Consider the following 24,873-nt stretch of genomic DNA (forward strand, 5'->3'; position numbering starts at 1 on the left):
TCTTTGAAACATCCCTGCCTACCACCAACTTTGACCATTCCTTTCTCTGAGCCCCACTACACACTGTACGTGTCTCTATCATAGCACTTAGCAAACTAAACTAAAACCAATTGTTGAAATGTAGCCTCCTGTTTGACTGAAAATTCCCTGAAGGCAAGATTACTTCATTAATTTCTACACTTCAAGAATCGAATCCAGTGGCTAGCCCATGGACATATCAATTAATGTTTTTCAAATGAATGAACCAATGAACCTATGTCCCAAGGAATTAGTTGAGTTGTAGTGTTATTAATAAATGTCATAAATATATAAAACAAAAAATTGCAATACTTGAAAACAAGATATAATTAACCTTGACTCTGGGGAAGGAACTGACATTTGCTGAACTTCTATGATGTGCTACACACTGTGCTGGGCACGAGGGACTTTGTCAATGTTATTTTGTCACACCTTCACAACAACTTGTAAATAAAATCGTCTTATTTTTCAGATGAGGACACTTGAATTTAGCGAAAAGGATTATAAATTTAAGATATTTCTGATATCAAAGTTTCTTTTCCTGCTGTTCAGAGAATATGACTTAAAGTGAAAAATACTCAGAATGAGTGTGAATATATGAAGAAAGAAGATAAAAAGATTTCTGATTAAGGGTTAGTGGAGTGAAAAATACTCTTTACCACGCAAAATTTTATTGGCTTAGATTACAAGGTCTCCTTCCATCCACTTGATTGTCCCCTGCCCACCCCTCTAGTTAGATAGAAATCATTCTGCCCTAGAGACTGTAGATGTCCTGTCCTGGCTATAGTTTTCCAGGACTGAGTGGCAGCGATAGATGCCTTAAATTAAGATTCTTGCCAAAGAAGACTTTCAAAGCAATGATTTCTTCAGTGCATTTTCTGTTTGTTTATGAATTTCCTTTGTACTTTTATTATAGCACAATCTATTGATCTTGCTAAATGAATTTCATAGACATGACCCAATAAATCCATTTATCAATATTTAATTATAACAGCAAATGGAAAAATTCATTTTCTATAGGATAGAGTTCTACCTTGTACTATAACATGTAGCTTCTCTGAGTATTGATGCATTATTCTTCTCACTAGATTAGAAGCTTTGTGAAAGTAGAAACAAATTCAGCTTAGCTGCTTATCCCTAGTATCTAAGATAATATCTTGAGTATAAGAGCTGCCAATAAAAAGAGTCAGTCATCGAATAACTTAAAATATATATCATTCTCTTATCTGTTTGGGAAGGTTCTGGAAATCCTGATAAAAATATACAGGTGGAGAGAAGAAATAATTTTTCCATTATATGTATCTGAAATATGAGACTCAGTGAAATCAGATACTCCTCAGACTATGCATTGTGAGGGATGGAACCCACGTTCCGGACTCTGAATTATCTCTTTTCAATTTAAGCATGTTGGAGGCTAGGAGTTGTCTTAATATGGCATGCCTTGAGAACCCAGCGAATTTTCTATCGGATTTTCTGTTTTCAGAAACTGTAAGCTATTATTTAAGCTATGGTAGTTTTAGACACATTAACAAGTGAAAATTAAGAAGCCGAAAATAGCAGTCTTTGTGGTTACATATTAAGATTTCTGAGAGTTGACCCACAGGTCTAGATATTTTCTCTGCTTCTTTATGTTATACAATAGCAGATAAACTTCTCAAGAACATGTGTAAATTTTATTCTTGTAACTGTTTATTGTCCTAGGGGAGTGCAAGGACATTAATAAACTTTAGACAAAGGCAGTTGGCATTCATGAAAACAAAATGCAGTAGTGAGAAAAAAATAGGGAAAAAGAGGGCCTATGACCAATCCTACCCTTACCTTAGAGGTTTCTTGCTGATTCTAGATCGCTAGTTTCCTGCTGTCTGCTTGCTTGGCATTTCTAAGACCATGAACAGTATTTACCAAAGTATGGCATAAGGGATGCTGGGAATATACAAGATTATTTTAGGTCATTATTGATGAATATTTTTATTTCAATAGTCATGCATTTTTATAATTAACTTATATTTATAAAATTGCTGTTTTTTCACTTAGAGGGGGAATTCCTACAATTCAGTATCAAAAAATCAAATAACCCAAATAAAAGAAGAGCAAATAAACATTTCTCCAAAGAAAGCACACTAATGGCCAATAGGTATACGAAAGGACCCTCCATATCACAAATTTCAGAGTGATGCAAATCAAAACTACAATAAGATATCATCTCACACCTGTTATTATTATTTTTTAAAAAGATAAGTGTTGGCAAAAATGTGGAGAAATTAGACCCCTTGTACACTGTTGGGAGGAATGTAAAATGGTACAGTAGCTATGAAAAACAGAAATAACATATAATATGACAATCCTACTTCTGGATATATATCTAAAAGCATTGTAATGAAGATCTCAAAGAGACCAGCCCTCCCATGTTTTTTGCAACATTATTCACTATAGCCAGTTATTTCCAATAAATGAATGACTGAAGTTCAGGAAACAGTTACAACATAAGTTGATCCAAATATCTTCTATTTTAAACTTTTTCTTGCAAAATAGTAAATTCTCTTGGTTACACTTACTTAACATGTTGTAACTTTGTAACTTTTTAGATTACAGAATATTTCCATCATTTTCTGTCTGTCACAGATGCTAGTAACAAAGTTCTGTGTATCATTTTTCTTCAAAATATAACACTTGGTACAGTAAGGGCTAAACAAAGACAACCAACTATGGATTTATTAAGTGTTTGTTATTGACAATGAATATGGAAAATTGGAAATGGATTCCAGAGATGGAGCCGACAATATTTGGTAACCAGATGGCTGTGCTAGCTGACCAAGGAGAGACATCATAGATGGATTCTGGGTTTGCTAAATTAGTATTTTAATTAGAGAGTTACATATTAAAATAAATAAGTTCTCTAATCTACTCATAAACTAATTTCATCTTATTGAGATTGCACGTTTGATTTTTACAATTCAAAATAAACCTATCTTAAGATCTTAAGCTCGTCTTGCTTTTCTAACACTTGAGTTATTCATTCTTAATAAAATCATCTTATATAACTCGAAGAAATACATTAAGTTTAGTTTTATTTTTTAAAATGATGATATTCACCACATTCTCACTCCTGTCTCATGGGCTTTTCCTTCATTTGCCCAAAGATAGCTGTTACTTTAACAGTGAAATGAAATCTCTCAGCTTCTCTGGCACTCTGTGGTCAGTAAATTTTGTCTGAAAATGTAGCTTTGCCAGCATTCATTTTGCTGAAAAATGAAATAAAACGAGTTTTCAGGATAAACATTTTCTGTGCCCATTACCTTGTTGTTTGGTTCCAAACTGGTAAAACTTTGTTCGTTCCTGTTGCTATCATCTTTGCCAACTTTCTCTCCACATAGCAATCTGCAATAATAACTTGCCCAGGAGTGAGCTTAGTCCTCAGCCTCTGAGCCAAGAAATCCTGGAAGTAGGTTGGGGCTTCCTTCCCACTGACTGGTAAACAGGATCTGAAATGGGTCTGCTGCCTTCATGCCTAATATCCTGGGCAGGTAGGCAGCCCCACGGTGTACCTAGGAACAATGCCACACACTTGCATTGACATCTGTCTGTGCATTCTGTCTTTCCATTAATTTATAACTGGAAAATAATTCAACATCCTTTCATTTTAACCTCAAATCTGTGAAGTCATCATGTCAAAATGTCAGACTGTTCAGGAGACATTGACTGGGTTAATACTGTCCTTCACATTACTGATACACTATATACACAGCCAGCCACAGGCTGTTTCCCAAGATCATGAGGTGGTGTACTCGTGTAATTGATAACCAAATTCAAAAGATATAATTTTTAATTATTTCTATGCTGGAACAACCATATGGCCTGGTTTTCCTGTGACATTTCCTTTTATGATTGTTCTCCCAGAGTTACAACACTCCTGAGCACTCTCGAAGTTAGACAATCATTTGTGGTCATTTAGACAATCATTTAGATAATCATTTGTGGTCAACCTATTTATATCCTTAGAAAAACCTGTTCACCTCTTTTAGTCTCAGTTAAAGGGATTGAACACTATGATTTCTAATGACAATTTCAGTTTTAACATTTACAAAATATAAGGTCAGCCTCAAGTACACAGAAATGCAACAAACCTAAAAAAAACTTTCCTGAAAGTAACAGATTCCTAACGTTTACATGAAATTAACTTTATTTTTGGATACAGAAACTGACTTCTGTGGGATCTTTGCGTTTTATGAGTATCCAACCCTTACTCAGGTAAAGAAGGGTAAGTTTTGAAGGTCCTGGAGGCTTGTTTTCTCCCAAATTTTTGTATCTCTTTGCAAGTGGCTAGATGTGTATATCTTAGTCAACTCAAAAACAGGGCAGGTTGATACTAGCAACTGAATTTTGGAGCCCCCCCTTTACTAAAAAGGCTATTTTCTCAACCAAGAAATGTCTCTTATTACATAGTAGAGTTAATGTTCCCTGATTTCCTTTCCAACTTTGTTACAAATATGTGAGTGTGAGGGGCATGGGGTCCTGCTTTGCTGGCATTTTTCATGGTGCCTCCAGCTGGTCTACTCAGGCACATTTCCCTGCAGGATGGGAATTGAAGGGGATTCTGGATAATTCACTGATTCTCTGCCATGTAATCCCTTGCATGAAAATACTGTAATACACCATGACAAGATTAAAGTGCCACTTTCATGGTATCAGTAGCCATTATACTAGGTACACTGAACTGTTTGTTTATCAGTATACTAAAAATGAGGCAACTCAGTTTGACAAGAAAAGTGTTGGAAAAGGTCTGACCCCTATGCTAAGGTTCCCATGCTGTGCCTCAGCAGCCTTGTCGCACAGCCTCCAAGTCTGTCCCTTCATCTAGGAAATACATGCAGTGGATAGATCAGATTAAATGCTAAACCAATAAGTTATCTAAACAAATTGATTATAGAATCTAGGATTAGGAGGAAGGAGGTCACTAGAGGAAGAAAGAAAAACTGAATCACACATACTGTGTTGAGACCTAGGTGTACCTGCAACTTAAAGCTCACACTGTGAAAAGATTTCATGTCTTCAGTGAAAATGATACATTCTTGTAAGTTACTGCTTCTTATGCTCAGACACAGATTTCATTGTGGATGCCCCCTTTAACAGTATAATGCTATCACGACACACATCTAGGTCTCAACCTTTTCACAGAGGTAAGAGTTGAATTGTCCCTGCATGTGTAGCCTCCGCAGCAATGTTGAAGTCAAGAAGAGTGTTTTTTCTCTGGGAGGCTTGGTGCTTTAATCCAGTAGGTATTCAGTGAACACTTAAATGTTGATTAAAAGTAATGAAATTCAGGACTGTATAACATGTATTAAACACCTTTTATGGGCTAAGTTTTTACAGGTAATTTCTTGCTTCAAAAATAAGAAAATTGAACCTCAGAGAGTCCATAATGCTTATGAATGGAACAATAATTATTGATTTTTTAAAGCCCAAGTATAGTGATCTGTCCTCTGTACTGACATGCCAGTATGGAGACAACAACAAAATAGTTACATGAGAGTCTTGTACAGAATATTTTGTGATATTTTTTCATCATATATTTAGAAAATAAAAAGGAAGGGAAGGAGCTTGTCATGATTTTAAGCAGGCTCATCTTGGCCATAGATTTTTATCACATCTAATCTTCTTTCACATCTATCTATACTACAATATACATGATCCATTTAAACAGATTTAAAAGACAAACTGAAATTTAGCTTTAAAATAACTTTTTAAATGTCATCAAGTTATATTTGGAAACTTTATGAGAGCAGTTATACAATCCTATAATTATCATGTTCATGAACCTTTCCAACAAATATACAATTCATGATTACGATGTTTTTGAAAGATGGATGTGAAAATGAATAAACTAGAATAAAGACAGTTGTGAAATTTCATCTAGTGAAAATAGATTTTTAAAATTCATGTATTCAGACAGTATTTTTGAAGCAAGACAGTTTGAGTCTGGCTAAATGATTGAAATCACTGGAATTTTTTGAAATGTTTCTGTATTTTATGTTATCATTTTATTATTTATACTTTAGCACAATTATAAAATCTATTTTTATTATAATATGTGGCAGAATGAAGTGAAAAAAGATTATATAAACTGGTAACTTAAGGAACAAGTTTCAACATTTGTGCAATAAATAAATATTTAATAAATGTCGTGGAAAAATCAATGGTCAGAACCACAGAAAAATGTTGTCTTCAGATTACAGAATTGCCCTTGAAATGCTGCATTTCCTAAATTTTGTTATAATTAAATATGTATGCACATCCAAGCCTTTATTTAAAACTGTCCCATCTATTGTAGGAAACGCTGGGTAAAAAATATAGTAAGAGGTCTCTTTAATTCCACCATCTGCTTCTGCAAATGTGAAGAGCTCTGAGTTCATGATTCTTGATCAGTCCATTTAAACATGAATAACTATTTCACAGTTAAGAAAGCAATGCAAATACCTGTGGAATACTTCTTCTTCTCTCAATGTTGAATGTTTAAATAATATAAAGTGGTCAATGGATATGCCCTGATCCTTCCTTCCACCTCATCTAACACAGTGACTCTTATACATCTCTGTTTACCAATCTTGACATTATCCTGCCCAAAAACCTTCCATGGCTTCTTACGTACTACTGAATGAAATCATGACATTTTGTCATTGCTTTCAACACTCTCCCTAATGAAATCTCAATACTCATGCCCAGCTAGCCTTCTACAAATATCCAGTGCTCCAGTCCTGAACCTTTCATTGAAATCAACTGCTCTTGGCTCTTGGTCACGCATTTCTTACACTCTCTTCTTCGCCTATCTTTACATGCTCCAATTCCAGATGTCATTCAATGTGTGGCTAAAATGCTGCCTTTTTCATGAAGTATATTTTTTATTATCCATTAGAATAAATTTCTATATTTCCAAAATTTCCATAAAATTAAAATTACATATTTCATAGCACATAGCATTGTTTACATTGTCATTTTATATCCTTTACTAGACTATAAGCACTTGGACTTATAAACCCTATGTTTGCTTTCTATAACCTTCTTAGAACTAGAACTACTATTCTCCTTGGCATATGGTAAACAAGACTTACAAAAATCTCACTAATGCATAATTCTTATGCATTCTTCACTCAAATTCACCAAATGTTGACATATTACATAAACTAGTACAGTTTTGCAACATCAGGGAACACCATTTCTAAACTATTAACTAATGCATTGACCTTTTCCAAAGTTTATCAATTGCCTACTAAAGTCTTCTATAGGCAAAAATCTTATTCAGGATCATATACTTCATTTACTTATTGTATCATCTTACATTTATTTTAATTTGGGACAGATTTTCAGCCTTTCTTTGTTTTTGATGACTTTGTGAAGAATAATAGCTAATATGGTTAGGCTTTGTGTCCCTACCAAAATCTCGTCTTGAATTGTAATTCCCACGTGGGAAGGGTGGAAAGTGTTTGGATTATGGGGGCGGGTTCTCTCATATTGTTCTCGTGATCACGAGTGAATTCTCACGAGACTGGATGGTTTTATAAGTGTTTGGCAAGTTCCTCCTTCGCTCACACTTCTCTTTTCTGCCACCTTGTGAAGAAGGTACTTGCTTCTACTTACATCATGATTGTCAGTTTCCTGAGGCCTCCCCAGCCATGTGGAACTGTGGGTCAATTAAACCTCTTTCCTTTATAAATTACCCAGTCTTGGGCAGTTGTTTATAGCAGTGTGAGAATGGACTAATACACTGGCTAATTGTTTTACAGAATATAGCACAATTTGGTTTGGTCCATATTACTCCTGATTATATTTAATATGTAGATTAGGCATTTATAGTAAGAACACAACAGAAGTTATTTTGAGCCTTCTCGGGACATTATGTAAAGAAGCTCATGATACTGATTTGTCTCATTATGTTAGTGTTCAATTTGATCACTTGGCTAACATTATTTTTATCAAGTTTCTCCAGTATAAGGTTACTATTTTTACTTTTTAATGGCTAAGTACATTGCAGAATACTTTCAGAATATGAAAATATCCTATTTCTCATTACTTCCACACACTAATTTTAGCTGTTATTGATTACTGAAACTATTATTTCGGTGTTTACCACAGGATAATTTTTTCCATCTTTTTAACTTTTTCCATACTCAATTTATTTATATTTAGTTATTTACCTTTCTTATTATTGACTCACGGATGTTTGTTCAACTAATATTTTAATAAGACTATTAAATATATCTTGGAGCAGTACATATATATATGTTTAAGATTCAGTTGGGTACTGTTCTCAGTGTTCCACTTGTTTCAACTATTAATTGTCATAGTAACCATAAGAAGTTGGTAGTGTTACCACACTCATTTCAAAGATGAGGAAGTTGAGACACAGGGGAATTACGTAACCTTCCCACATTACTCCACCAGAGTGACAGAGTTGAGATTAGGACCTCAGCAATCTGGCTTTAGAGTCCATGCTGTTAACAGAAATAATAAATTTAATCTAATAAGGCTTCGTGAGACTCAGGAGTAGTTTTTCTCTCTCTTGTCATTAGCACATCTTCAACCAAAGCCAGTATGTGCACAAGGCATGCTCAGATCTCAGCATCATGGGACCAGGAGGTGGTGAAGGAAGCTAGGATTAAGCAGAATTTGCTTCCAAGAGTAAACGATTTGGCAGGTTGGAGGAAGATTATCTAGCTGCAGAGGTAAGTCCTAGTGAGGATGGTGGAGCAATCTGAGATATACCAGAATACGGTCCCATCATAGCCCAAATGGGATCTATTGGTGGTATCTTCCTGCTATGTTCATTGCTATAGTAGATTAGGATTGTATACTATGGGTTCAGGATAGAAGAACAGCTTTACCTGTAGCAATTAATTAGTCAAATATAGAAGGCAGACCAAGAGTTGGGAAACTAGGCGGCAACCACAGCTTAAGAGGAGTTCATTGGTAGGTAATTAAATGATATTTATGATGAAAATAACAAATATCAGGGTGGCTAGTCAGGACCAGCTGACATTACTGGTCTGGAATACCATGAAGATAACCAGGCAAACTACAGAGTACAGAAATGAAGCAAAAATTCAGTTTTGCAACTGGACCAGTACAGTAGGGAGAATGAAATATTGCAACTTGGTTGCAATAGGGCACCTGCTTCTGGCAGGTGTAGCAACACAGTAACCTCACTCCCAGGGTTAGGCCTAGAGTGATTAGACTTCTTGCTAAACTTCATTTGATGGGGCTGAGACTTCTGACATTCTTATTGCTCCTGCCAGGAAAGTCTTTACAGTTCCAACTGAAAAACTGTAAATATTTGAACCTATACATGTGATTCCTTTGACATTTATTCTTACATTCATGCATTCACTCCTTATCAAACACATACAATGTGCCATGCAAATGTGCAGGGGTTAGACCATGACCAAGACATAATCTATACTATACTATATTAATCTATACCATCAAGTAATTTATCTTCTAGTGAGGTAGTTCTCCAATAATATATACAAGACATAATCTATACTATACTAATCTATACTATCAAGTAATTTATTTTCTAGTGAGGTAGTTCTCTAATAAGTACAGAGCACACATGGAAAGCAGTAGTGGCTCAAAGTTCTGGTGGTGTATGTGGGTGAGAAGGTTAAGAGAGGATTTCCTGGAGGAAATAGATCCACTCGTGAGGATAATGGAGGCAGAGAAATGTAGCCAAGTACCAACAGGAACATACCCCTGTTATAAAAGCAAACACATTTAAAACAATATGGAAGTGGCCCAGCAAGATATCTACCCCAGTAAAAGAAATTCATGAAAACCACCCCCACTGGCATCTGATTAGCATGTTCAGCTGCGGTGAAGTGGAAGGAAGGTTAGGCTGTGCCACAGATATTTATAGACTCTTAAATAGCTGTAAAAGCGTGGCATTGAATGACATTTGTGTAACCCCTTTCCTAATAATAGAGATTAGAGCTGCAGAAGATCTAGGTGGTCATGGAGTTCAATCTCTGATCATTTCTAATTCTAGAAAGGTGTAATAATAATTATTTACATTTGCATAATACTTTATAAAGCACTTTCATAGCCATTATCTTGTTTGATCCTCAAAACAATTTTCTGAAATAAGCAGGAATAATATCAAAATTATTATTTCCTGGAAAAGGAAACTTAAGACGGTAGGAAATTTATGTTAATGGCTAGAGACGATAACACTAAGGAGTGGAGTCAAATCTGGGATCCAGATTTCTAACCTCTTATCCAATGTTCTTTCCATAATACCACCTGCTATAATTTGCTAACCAAGGGATAGCTGATACTTAGCAACTGGGAGTCTCATATCCTCTCTTGGTGACTCTCCAGGTATTTATTGTTCCTTCCTATGAAGAGCCTATGAGGACAGGGAGAAATCATGTTACAAAGAGAAAGTCCTTCAAAGTACGACCTCTCTGGAACACCTATCTTAGTTTCTCTTTGGCAGTTTGTAGAAAAGGAATATTTTTGTCCTTACCTCAGGCTTTCTATTTGAGAATCTGTGGGTGTGAGGAATGCATTTTTAACAAGCCCATTTGGGAATATTGATGCCATCTGGGAATTGTAGAAGTAATTACAGAATTGCTTCTACAGAGTGTTGGTAGGCTCTACCATCTAAGTCCCCCCACCCCAGTTAGAATAGATGAAGCAGAAACAAGATGAGGCGGAAGCTCCAGTCAGCTCCTCTTCATGCAGAAGTAGCATCAAGGACTAGTATTAGAGAGGATATAGCCCCCCAAAATTCTATTAACTTCTGAAAAGATGCATTTAAAAACAGTGAGATTGCTATGAAAATATACCTTCAAGGAGACTCTCCTAGGCTCTCCTTCCAACAGAATTGCCATTTAGCCCTGCTTTATAGAAACCCCATGTCTGTTCTTGCATGGGCTATTACAGCAGGACCCACAGTTTTAAGGGAAAAGGGTGATGGACCATCTCACTTCTTCTGTAAGAATCCAGTAGGCAAGTAAATGTGTAAAGCTCTGAGGAAAATATCAAGAGAAAATATCTACTCAAGCTTCCACTACTTGGCACCAAACTGGGTATACAATAGACTTCATGTTATGTTCAGGTTTTACTAGTACAAGATTCTAGGGGGAAGGGGAAAGTGGTGAGCAGATGATATTTTCATAACCTGAGTATAATGGAACTTTATCTCAATCTCAGTTTCCAAACATCTAGGACATCCACACTTCTCATGCCAAATAATTTGCCCTCACTGCTGGATTAAGTTTAGGGTGATTGGAAATGACAGAGCCAGGCCTTTCTCATAATGACCCTCAATGGTGACCTCCTCATAGAAGGCATTGTATCTTTTCTTCTGTGGGCTCTCACAGGCTGAATGGGCTTGCAGGATTCAGAGCCAGTGAAAGAGATATGATTACAAAGCCTCAGGATAAGCCTTAGGCCATTTTACCAGGATCCAAATTATCGGTGAACCAAACAGCCTGGCTGGAGGATATTTGAGGCAAATACAAGCACATTGCATCATATCAGAAACCTAACAACAATTTTCCACAAGTAATCGCTAACCAAAAATGGCAGATTGTAGCCCCATAAGCAGCAGATACTTCTAATTAGCTCTAGATGATTGACCACACATACAGATTTGGCTATACATTCTAGAAGTAATTGCAGTTAATTATCAATGGTAATGAAGCTTGTATTGACTAGTTTAGTTAGGCAAACATCAAAAGCAAAATTCAAAGCTGTTTGAAGAAAATATTGAAATGATACAAAGGTTGCTGAACAAGGCAGCTGTCCACAGATTTGTGAAGTTAATATAAGAAGCATACTAGTAAGGTTCCATCCTGTATCACAATTTTAAGGGCAGATTAATCATATACCTCCCATTTCCTAAGGTCTAAATTTAAAAATCTAGGACCATAGTTAGATAAATAACTTTGCATCTTCTTGCAGTGGAAAGCCAAATGAGAGCAATTTGATTTACATTAAGTATTTTCAAGTGAATAATATTAATGAAAGGCCAGAGGGAAAAAATGACAAGAAAGAAAATTATATCGAGGCCTAATAGCAATACATTACAAACAGACAGGGAGACATTAACAGCTAGACATTCTGTGCAGCAAACCATTATTTATGACAAGGTCACCTTTGCTTTAAGTAGATATTCAGCAGTCATTGCATAATAGGCTAGTGGGGACTTCAGAAATCATAAAACCTCGCCCCTTTATTTTATAGCTTTTGCAACTGAAACCCAGGAGTGGGGAATGGAAGAGAAGGAAAGGAACAAGTATCGAGCACCTATGGTATGAAAATGTACATTTCTATGCCTTTCACACACCCCACCTTTCAATCCCTACATGAACCTTGAAAGTCAGGTGTCACTGGTCTCAAGTCATGCTTTAGGAAATTAATGCTTCACAGCAGACATGGTAGGGCATGTCCTACTGCACCATGCTGCCTTTCTAAAAAGAAAGGTGGCTTATTTGGTGAACCAGCACTGCTCTGGTATTAGAATCCAATCCTGACTCAGGAATCAACGCATAACAACTCTATCAAAGGTACTTTCGAGAATCTAAAAAATAATATCCAAGAACCATTTAAAAAGTGAAAACATTTGGCAAACACTGAGTTTAAGGTTGAGGTAAGTCCTACGTACTCCAGAATATGTATCTATATGCTTACTCAGAAATAAGGAAGTCTAGTAGAGTACATTGATTAAAAATGATGACTGACATTGATTGAAGAGAGAGTGTATGCCTGTCTCTATACTAGACTATTTTCATTGATACTCAATTATAATTATTATGTTTTACAGATAACAAATAAATATACCATAGAATTGTTAAGTGACTTCACAAGTTATATAGTCAAGAAATGGAAAAGCCAGATTTTAAACCCAGGGTTATGGTCACCCAAAGCTTTTGCTTTTTCTCTACTACTCACTTCTCCTACTTTTTCTTTTTTTTTCTTTTTTTTTTGTACTGAGACAGAATCTTGTTCTGTTCTATCACCCAGGCTGGAGTGCAGTGGTACAATCACAGCTCACTGCAACCTCAACCTCCCGGGCTCAATCCATCCACCCACCTCAGCCTCCCAAGTAGATGGGACTACAGGCACGTGCCACCCCACCTAGCTAATATTGTATTTTTTGTAGAGACAAGGTTTCACCGTTGTGCCCAGGCTGGTCTTAAACTCCTGAGATCAAGCTATCCACCTGTCTCAGCCTCCCCAAGTGCTGGGATTACAGGCATGAGCCATCATGCCCAGTCTGATACTCTTTACTCTTCACTATAACATTCTCAGGCTGAGCAGTTCATTTGGACCTTGGCCTTGTAGATCTTGAAACTTCTGTCTTTTATTTTCTTCATATTTTCTAACTTCCAACTTTTATGATTCTTTTCTGTACCAGTCTTGTGTCTCCAAAAAGATGGAAAACTTCAGTATCTCTCTATTTAATTCCAACACCCAGTGTGAGACCTCACAGATTGTTGGCAGAGAAAACGTCAATAGTGATATCTGTGAGAGGAGCTGCTTTTGGTAGGCTCTAGTGATAGAGCCTCTAGCAGCCAATCCACCTCAGCATTTTTATTCAATCACTTTTTGCTCATGCTGAGAAATTCCTGAGGCATTCAAGAAGTAGGCAGTTCTGATAAGCCCCATCTACTACTTAAGTGACCTTGGGAATATTATTTAGTCCGTCTGTGTCTCGGTTCCCTCATCTTTAAAATGAACCTAAGATCACATATCTCTGAAGCTTGAGTAAAAATTAGAAGAATTTTTACTCTTTGTTGAGTGCCTGGCATGTAATAAGCACACAATAAATGTTGATCATTATGGCCCCCTTTGGTTCCAACCTTTGCTAATCATGCTTGAAAAATCCTTAGATTGATAACCCTTGGAATCCCTCTGCTCCTCCTTGACCTCTTTAACATGGCCCAACAAACAGCTTAACTCACGTGTTATCTCTCTAGGAATAGCATCATCATTATTCTTACTCCCACAACTCTGGCTTGGTTAATAATACATTTTTTGTGTGTTTCCTCTGAAATATATATAGACTTCCACAATAACTTCTACAACACTGTAAAGTAGTTTTTCCCCTTTAATTTTCCTTTTTCCTTCTACTGGGCAATAATATGCTTGACAACAGGGATGGCGCCTAAGGTATCTTTGTTTAGTGTGATTCTAGCCTAGTAAGTGTCACATTTGTGCTGAATTAATCCCAGATATCATATACAAACAAATTATTCCTATACTGGAGACTATAGTGGACAATTTATTTTCTTGAGGCAGAAATGGGATTCAATTTGGCCTCAATGATTCTGGAGACAAAAAAAAAAAAATACGCTTAAGCCAACATATTTTTCCAATATATGAGCTGATTTATTTCCACCTGCATATACTAACTGCTTATTAAACGAAAATAAATTGTCTGAGTTTCTGACTTCTTGCTATAGCCAAAGACAGAGACTGTTAATATGCTAGAATAGCTAGTTTCTATATATTCACACATCAAAGATGGTTGCAATCAGAAAAAAAGTACATGTAAGAAGTTGGAAATAAAGAAGTATGGCTGCTGTTGCCAATATCAAAATTTAAAAATTTAATGGAGTCAAGAAACCTAACCATAAAAATCCAATAATCAATGAAGCATATCGTTTAGACCTTGTGTTTCTTTCTGAAACTTTCAGGTATAGAGAATATCCAATTTAAACAGAATTTTTAAAAGTGTCATATATTATTTTTTACTTTGTAATGAACAAGATTCACAAAGTAAGTATACTGTGAGTATAATATTGTCATTGCATAAAGAAGACACCCTGTTATCCAATTATTTTAATGAGATAATATTCCATTTCTAACAACCTTTTGTTTCTCACTAAAACCAAAGGCTCTCAACCTGGTTTCCCATTTCCTGGTAGTGATGAGTTAAGGCTTCAAAACTATTTTCAAAAACACAGCTCTTGTTAGAGGATGATTTCAAATTGTTTTCCACAAAGCTCTAATGATTTATTCAGATGCCTGTGGTTTTCACCATGTCAATGTGAATATAGCATAACAAGCTGGGTAACACATTACTTAGACTTAAGCTTCAGAGATAAACAGATTATGACTGAAACTGACCTAAGACTTGGAGTAGATGTAGAATGAAGATAAATGCCTGAATTTAGATAAACATGAAGCTTCTTACTTATGTTCCTGTTAAACTACCAGATCACTAGACCCCACTAGAATATTACTGAACTCTAGGCTGTATGTGTACCTCTAAATTTTAAAAAGCCTCTCTAGATGATAGATACACACAGTAAAGTGTAAGGACTACAGAGTGATTTCCTAAAAATGGAAAGGTGTCAAGTAGTTCTTCCATATCTAACATGTAGGTAGATAAGAAAAATTCACTAGAATATACATACTTTATTTCTCAGATTTTGCAGTAAGAAAAAGTGAGTACAGTTTGTCTAACTGGCTATCCAGGAAAAAAAAAAAAAAGATCACGTAACAAGGAGTGACACAGAATAATGGACTAAAAACATATAGAAATACCATTTTAATAATTGTTTGACCACCTTCTGCTTAGAAACTGATTTGTTATTTTTTATTAAAATTAATTATTCATTGACCCAGAGGGCCAATTAGAAGCAGCTGTGGTCTGCAGCACTCATGGAGAGGAATATAAAAGGGCAAGTGAATTCAGCACCTTCGACTGAAATATCCAACTTCTTGCATTGGGACTGACTAGGCAAACAACCTGACCCACGAAGAAGGAAGAAAAGTCAGAGGTGAAGCATGGTCCACCCTGGAGTGGCAGAGAGCCAAAGGAACCCCCATCCCCAGGCAAGGGAAGCGGTAAGTGACTGTAGAACCCTGCCCAGGAAACCACACCTCTCCCATGGATCTTTGCAACCCGTGGATCAAAAGATCCCCTATGAGGAGATCCCCACCAGGGCTTTGGGTCTGATAAACAGAGTTGTGTGGAGTCTCAGCAGAGCAGCCACTCAGGCACACACAGAGACTGGGAGTTTTATATACTCCAGCCCTGGGATTCCTAGCAAGGCATGAAAGCCACCCATACCTATACCTAGGAAGGGAGCTTAATCCAGGGAGCCAAGCAGTATTGTTCTGCAGGCCCTACTTCCATGTCACCTCACAAGTTAAGAACCACTGGCTTGGAATCCCAGGCAGCCAACAGCAGTGGGTTGAGGTCTTCCTGAGATGGGTCTGAGTTCCCAGGGGGAGGGGTAGCCATCATCTCTGTGGTTCAGTTGAGTCAGCTGCTCCAGCCTGCAGGCTGTGGAGAACATAAGTGGTCTGGATGAGAAAGGGTTCACCCCAGTGCAGTGTACCTGCTCTACCAAAAAGCATCCAGACTGCTTCTCTGGGCAGGTCCCTGATCCCGTTCTTCCTGACTGAGTGAGACCTTCCAATGGGGGTCTCCAGCCACCTCCTACAGGTGAATGCAGGCTGGCAACAGGTCAGTACCCCCCTGGGACCAAGCTTCCAGAAAAGACACTGGCTGCCATCTTTGCTATTTCACAGCCTTCACTGGTGATACCTCCAGGTATGGGAAAAACTGAGGCAACTGGGTTCTGGAGTGGACCCCCAGCAAACCACAGCAGCCCTACAGTAGAGTAGCCTGATTGTTAAAAACAACCAAACCGAAAACAACAACAATAACATCAACAGAAAAGCCCCACAGAAACCTCATTCAAAGGTCAGCAACCTCAAAGGTCACACGTAGATAAGCCCACAAAGATGACAAAGAATCAACACAAAAATGCTGAAAACTCAAAAAGCCAAAGTACCTCTTCTCCTCTAAATGACTACAACACCTCTCCAGCAAGGACCCAGAACTGGACTGAGGCTCAGATGGCTGAATTGACAGAAGTAGGCTTCAAAAGGTGAGTAATAACAAACTTCACTGAACTAAAGGAGCATGTTGTAACCCAATGCTAAGAAGCAAAAAATGATAAAACAATAAAGGAGCTGATAGCCAGAATGGCCAGTTTAGAGCGAAACATAACTGATGTAATGGAGATAAAAAACACAAGAGAACTTCACAATGCACTCACAAGTATCAATAGCAGAATAGACTAAGTGGAGGAAAGAATCTCAGACCTTGAAAACTATCTTTCTGAAATCAGACGGACAGACGAGATTAGATAAAAAAGAATTAAAATAAATTACAAAACCTCTGAGAAATATGGGATTATGTAAAGAGACTAAACTTATGACAGATTGGGGTACCAAAAAGAGGCGAGGAAAGTGGAACCAAGTGGGAAAACATACTTCAGGGTATCATTCATGAGAACTTCCCCAACCTAGCAAGGCAGGCCAACATTCAAATTCAGGAAATACAGAGAAACCCAGTAAAATACTCCACAAAAAGATCAAGCCATAGACACATAATCATTAGATTCTCACAGGTTGAAATGGAAGAAAAAATATTAAGGACAGCCAGAGAGAAAGGCCAGGTCACTTACAAAGGAAAACCTATTATACTAACAGTGGACCTCTCAGCAGAAACCCTACAAGCCAGAAGAGATTGGGGACAATATTCAACATTCTTAAAGAAAAGAAATTCCAACCCAGAGTTTCATATCTGGACAAACTAAACTTTATAACTAAGGAGAATTTTTTTTTTGAGACAAGCAAATGCTGAGAGAATTCTTCACCATGAGGCCTGCCTTGCAAGAGCTCCTGAAGGAAGCACTAAATATGGAAAGGAAAAACCGTTACCAGATACTACAAAAACACACTGAAGTACACAGACCAGTGACACTACGAAGGAACCACACAAACAAGTCTGAAAAATAACCAGCTAGCATAATGATGATAGAATCAAATTCACATATAACAATACTAACCTTAAATGTAAATGGGCTAAATGACCCAATTAAAAGACACAGAATGAAAAGCTGGATGAAGAGCCAAGATCCATTGTAATGCTGTCTTTAAGAGACCCATCTCACATGCAAAGACACACATAGGATCAAAATAAAAGGATGGAGGAAGAGGGATAGCAAGAAAATAGAAAACAGAAAAAAGCAGTGGTTGCAATCCTAGTTTCTGACAGAACAGATTTTAACCAACAAAGATAAAAAATGACAAATAAGGGCATTACATAATGGTAAAGTCTTCAATTCAACAAGAAGAGCTAACTATCCTAAATATATATGCACCCAGTGCAAGAGCACCTGGATTCATAAAGCAAGTTCTTAGAGACCTCCAAAGAGACTTAGATTCCCACATAATAATAATGGGAAACTTTAACAGCCCACTGACAATATTAGATCATTGGGATAGAAAATTAACAAAGATATGCAGGACCTAAACTTAGCTCTGGATCAAGTGGCCCTGATAGATATCTACAGAATTCTCCACCCAAATTCAACAGAGTATACATTCTTACCACCACACATCACTTTAAAATTGATCTCATAATTGGGAGTAAAACACTCCTCAGCGAATGCAAAAGAACTTATAACAAACAGTCTCTCAGACCACAGCACAAATTAGAATTCAATATTAAGAATTCACTGAAAACCACACACCTACATGAAAATTGAACAACCTGTTCCAGAGTGACTCTTGGGTAAATAATGAAATTAAGGTAGACATCAAAAAGTTTATTGAAACTAATGCGTATAAAGAGGCATCTCTGGGATGCTGTAAGGCATGGTTAAGAGGGAAATTTATAGCACTCAATGCCCACATCAAAAACCAGAAAGATCACAAGTTAGAAACTTCACATCTCAACTGAAAGAACTAGAGAAACAAGAGGAAACAAACCCCAAAGATAGCAGAAGACAAGGAAAAAACAACAACAAAATCAGAGTGGAAATAAAAGAAATAGAGACACACAAAACCCTTCAAAAAATGAACAAATCCAGGAGTTGTTCTTTTGAAAAAATTAATAAAATAGACCACTAGCTAGATTAAAAAGAAGGAAAAAGAGAAGAATCAAATAAATACAATCAGAAAGGATAAGGTGCATATTACCACTGACCCCACAGGAATTTAAACAACCATCAGAGAATATTATAAACACCTCTATGCACATAAACTAGAAAATCCAGAAGAAACTGATAAATTTCTGGACACATACACCCTCTCAAGACTGAACCAGGGAGAAACTGAATCCCTGAATAGACTAATAATGAGTTCTGAAATTGAGGCAGTAATAAATAGCCTACCAACAAACAAAAGCTCAGGACCAGACAGATTCACAGCTGAATTCTACCAGAGGTACAAAGAAAAGCTGGTACTATTTCTATTGAAACTATTCCAAACAATTGAAAGGGAGTGACTCCCCATTAAGTCATTCTATGAGGCCAGCATCATCCTGACACCAAAACCTGGCAGAGATACAACAACAAAGGAAACTTCAGGCCAATATCCTTGTTGAACATGAATGCAAAAATCCTCAATAAAATACTGGCAGACTGAATCCAGCAGCACATCAAAAAGCTTATCCACCAGAATCAAGTTCGCTTCATTCTCAGGATGCAAGGTTGTTTCAACATATGCAAATCAATAGATGTAATTCATCACATAAACAGAACTAAAAACAAAAACCGCATGATTATCCAAATAGATGCAGAAAAGGCCTATGATAAAATCCAACATCCCTTCATATTAAAAACTCTCAATAAACTAGGTATTGAAGGAACATACCTCAAAACAATAAGAGCCATATATGACAAATCTACAGTCAATATCATACTAAATGGGCAAAGGCTGGAAGCATTTCCCTTGAAAACTGGCACAAGACAATGATACACTCTCTCACACTTCCTATTAAACATAGTATTGAAAGTTCTGGCCAGGGCAATCAGGCAATAGAAAGAAATAAATGGTATTCAGATAGGAAGAGGGAAAGTCAAATTATCTTTGTTTGCAGATGACGTGATCCTATATATAGACAACCCCATAGTCTCAGCACAAAAGTTTATTAAGGTGAGGAGCAACATCAGCAAAGTCTCAGGATATAAAATCGAAGTGCAAAAATTGCTAGCATTCACATATACCAACAACAGGCAAGCCAGAAGCCAAATCATGAATGAACTCCCATTCACAATTGCTACAAAACTGTGGATAACCTAGGAATACAGTTAACATGGGAAGTGAAGGACCTCTTCAAGGAGAACTACAAAACACTGCTCAAATAAATGAGAGAGGACACAAACAAATGGAGAAACATTCCATGCTCATGGATAGGAATAATCAATATTGTGAAAATGGCCATACTGCCCAAAGTAATTTATGGATTCAATTATATTCTCATTAAACTACCTTTGCCATTATTCACAGAATTAGAAAAATATTTTAAATTTCATATGAAACCAAAAAAAAAAAGAAAAAGCCTAAATGGGCAAGACAGTGCTAAGCAAAAAGAACAAATCTGAAGGCATGAGCTACCTGACTTTAAACTATAATACAGGAGTACAGTAACCAAAGCAGCATACTACTGGTCCAAGAACAGACACATAAACCAATGGAACAGAAGAGAAAACTCGGAAATAAGACTGCACACTTACAACTATCTAATCTTTGACGAACCTGAAAAAAAACAGTAATGGTGAAAAGATTTCTTATTTAATAAATGGTGCTCTGAGAACTGGTTAGCCGTATCCAGAAAATTGAAACTGGACCCCTTCCTTACACCATATACAAAAATTAATTCAAGATGGATTAAAGAATTAAGTGTAAAACTCAAAACTATAAAAACCCTAGAAGAACATCTAGGCAATACCATTCAGGACAGAGGCATGAGCAAATATTTCATGATGAAATCACCAAAAGCAATTGCAACGAAAGTAAAAATTGACAAATAGTATTTAATTAAACTAAAGAGCTTCTTCAGAGCAAAATAAACTATCAGACTGAACAGACAACCTACAGATTGGGGGAAATTTTCTGCAATCTATCCATCTGACAAAAATCTTATATCCAGATTCTACAAGGAACTTAAACAAATTTATGAGAAAAAACAACCCCATCAAAAACTGGGCAAAGGACATGAACAGACATTTCTCAAAAGAATACATATATGTGGCCAACAAACATATGAAAAAAGCTCAACATTACTGATCATTAGATAAATGTAAATCAAAATCACAATGAGATACCATCTCACACCAGTCAGTATGGTGATTATTAAAAAGTCAAAAAATAACAGATGATGGTGAGATCGTTGGTAGAAATGTAGATTAGTTCAACCATTGTGGAAGACAGTGTGGCAATTCCATAAAGACTCAGAGGCAGAAATATCATTTGACCCAGCAATCCCATTACTGGGTACATACTCAAAGGAATATAAATCATTCTATTATAAAGATACATGCACGCATACATTCATTGAAGCACTATTCACAGTAGCAAAGACATGGAATCAACCTAAATCCCCATCAATGATAGGCTGGGTAAAGAAAATGTGTTACATATATACTGTATTAGTCAATTTTCACACTGATGATAAAGACATTCCCGAGACTGAGCAATTTACAAAAGAAAAAGGTTTATTGGCCTCACATTTCCACATGGGTGAGGAGGCCTCACAATTATGGCAGAAGATGAAAGGCATGTCTCACATTGCAGCAGACAAGAAAAAAGAGCTTGAGCAGGGAAACTCCCATTTTTAAAAACATCAGATCTCATGAGACTTATTCACTATCACAAAAACAGCAAGGGAAAGACCTGCCCCCATGATTCAGTTATCTCCTGCTGGGTCCCTCCCACAACACATGGGAATTATGGGAACTACAAGATGAGATTTGTGTGGGGACAGAGAACCAAACCATATCATACACCATGGAATACTATGCAGGCACAAAAAGGAACAAGATCATGTCCTTTGCAGGGACATGGATGGATTTGGAAACCATTATCCTCAGCAAATTAATGCAGGAACAGAAAACCAAACATCACCTGTTCTGACTTATAAATGGGAGCTGAGTGATGAGAACACTGGACACAGGGAGGGGAACAACACACACTGGGTCCTGTCAGAGAATGCTGGGGAGGTGGTGGAGGGATTGCTAATGGATGCAAGGCTTATTACCTAGGTGATGGGAAGATCTGTACAGCAAACCACCATGGCACTTGTTTACCTATATAATGAACCTGTCCATCCTGCACCTGTACTCCTGAACTTAAAGTTGAAGAAGAAAATTAATTATTCATTATAATGTAGGTATATTGACTCTATCAGGTGGGGCAAGAAAACAACATTGAATATTCTACCAGAATGGAAGGGAACCAGTACTCAAAGGTAGGCACTTGAATCTACATCTGAGATTCTCAAAGGCGGTCATTACACTCCTAGATGTATCCTTAACAATTCCTACATTTTCTATAAAAAAATTACAATTATTGGGTATTACATTTTTTGAGAATTATAAGTGCATATGTGAGGGTCTGTATGTATCCGTGTTCATACATATGAACTATCATTATCATATTCTTCCACCTTTTTATCCCCTCCTAAATTCAAAGATGGGGAAACTCAAAATATAACTTGCCAAAGTCTGACATCAAATTCTGCAGTTATATTACAGTTGGGGTTGGTCTGTTCTCCAAATCAATTGTCTCTGTGCTCTGCCTAAGTGCTCCTAAAGACTTCAGCTTATTTTTGGGTCATCACTCATTGGCTATGCAGCTCTGAACAATTTTACAACACTTCTGTAGGCCTTGCTCTCCTCATATGCAAAACAGAGATATCCCCACTTTCTCTACAGAATTACTGAGATTCGAATGAAATATTATATTGAAGAACACTCCGTAATCCTGCTAAACACTAGACAAATATAATGGATTAACAATCCTTATAAGAAACTGAAGCAAATGTGTATTTAGATGTTTCAATAAGGCATTTGGAAATAGAAGATATCTCATCAAAGACAAGAGCTTGGGGATTCTCAAGAGCTCAAATTGTAACTAGCTTCTCCCAATAGTTTCAGAAAACGGAGTCTCAGAGAAGGTACAAGGTGCCGTAAATTAATATATCTGAAATGGGAAAAAACATAAAGCAGAACAACTTGGTCAATATTAACATGAACTTGACCAAATTAATTTTTCCACATAAAATTATGGTTTAAAGATGAGACCTACCATATCTGTGTAGGTTAGGAAGAGTTTTTAATCACATGGTAGGAAAAAAAAAGAATTTCTTTTAAGTGAAAAGTGTCCTATCACAATGGAAATGTAAGTATCCAGAAAATCAGTATTTTCATTTTATATTTATATTGCAATAACAGATGTTAGCATGATCTTGGTGCAAACTCTCTATATCCACCCCTGCTAAGACAAATATAATTAAAATAATTTATGATATTGTAGTGGGGCCTAGGCAGTTGATGAGTTAGAGACACAGAAAATTTTTTCTATGCCCAAAGATGGCCTCTATGATCTTTAAGTAGCTCTGACATTTACCAGGACCCATTTGCCTCCAAATAGAGAATTAAATAATTTTGAATTTAGAAGCTGCCCTTGAGAGTACTGAATCTGGCACTTTTATTGTCAAGGTGAGAATTTTCTACCTTAGGGAATGTGACGATTTACACAGAGTCACACAGGAAATGGATGCTAAAAGTAGGACACTGTGCCAGGTTTTCTAACTACAGGCCCAGTTATGTTTTCCCTAAATTTCTTACTAAAACAAAAGCCATAAAAATATGACTTTATAAAACAGAGGTTGGGACTGATTGTCCTCACCATGAACAAGGCTTATATTTACTTCTTTGTATCTGCTTCTAGCAGCCGTTTTCTATCTCTACATTCTACCCATCTAGGGATTGGTGATCTATGAAAATCCACAGCTTTATAAATGTTTGCCTCCAATAGACATGGAAACAGCCTTACTTTAGCATTCGAACAGTCTGACTCTGTTTTGTGTTATTCCAGTTTCATCTTCAATAAAATTGCCATTTAAAATAAAGAAATACTAGTCATGAGTGGTCATAAATGGAAGAGATCATATAAATCATGTATTCCAATACTCAAATTTACAGATGACAAACTAGAACCCAGAAAAATACTCTCATCCAAAGACAGAAAATCAGTAGAAGAGTCTAGCATTATAATTCAAGATTTTAAGGTCTCAGATCTTTTCATTTTCTACATCTGTGCTGTCATATTCAGTCAGCAAGAGTTCACTAGGCAGTTATTCACATGGCATTTGTAGTTATAAAATAAGAGATAAGACATCAGCATGACAAGATTTTATACAAAATATAAAGTAGAATTAATATGTCTCATATAGTAGTATATGATTTTTTGAGTTTCTATAAATGTAAATGAGGAATACATATAAAAATTATATAGTAACTATGTTATATAAACTCTAAACTATAAATTATAAACTATAACTTTGTTATATAAACTATAAACTATAAATTATACGTTGTATGTTATACATTAAAATAGGCAAAATTGAAGATAGGACAATGGAAATTATTGAGTCTGAGGAACAAAAAGAAAAAAGGTAGGAGAAGAGTAAAAAGAGACCAAGGGACCTATCTGTAGGACAATATCAAGTAGGACAACCTATGTACCGTGGCAGTCCCAGAAGACTAAGAGAAAGGATGACAGAGAATATGTGAAGAACAAATGGCTGAAAACTTCACACATTTGATGAAAGACATAAATATAAATATCTAAGAAGCTCAATGAACTCCAATTAAATGGAACTCAAAGAAACTCACACCAAGATACATTAAAATCAAACTTTTTAAAGACAAAGACAAAGAGAAAATCTTGAAAACAATCAGAAATAAGTGGCTCATCACATACAAGGGGTCCTCAAAAATAATAAAAAAAGATTTTTCATCCAGAAATATCTGAGGCCAGGAG

At 36.4% G+C, this 24,873-nt stretch overlaps 1 protein-coding gene and 1 long non-coding RNA gene across 6 annotated transcripts in view; one reads left to right on the forward strand and one right to left on the reverse strand.

Annotated features, from left to right (window-relative positions):
* The window catches only part of GRM5 (glutamate metabotropic receptor 5), a 664,926-nt gene that overhangs the window by 240,809 nt on the left and 399,244 nt on the right, over positions 1 to 24,873 (reverse strand). The window lies entirely within an intron of this gene.
* Positions 8,460 to 20,362, forward strand: LOC129048728 (uncharacterized). The gene is made up of 3 exons (XR_008511308.1): positions 8,460 to 8,735; positions 12,259 to 12,326; positions 15,649 to 20,362. It is a non-coding gene; the product is annotated as an uncharacterized LOC129048728 (long non-coding RNA).

Source organism: Pongo abelii, chromosome 9 (assembly GCF_028885655.2).
Source record: "Pongo abelii isolate AG06213 chromosome 9, NHGRI_mPonAbe1-v2.0_pri, whole genome shotgun sequence".
Taxonomy (NCBI): domain Eukaryota; kingdom Metazoa; phylum Chordata; class Mammalia; order Primates; family Hominidae; genus Pongo; species Pongo abelii.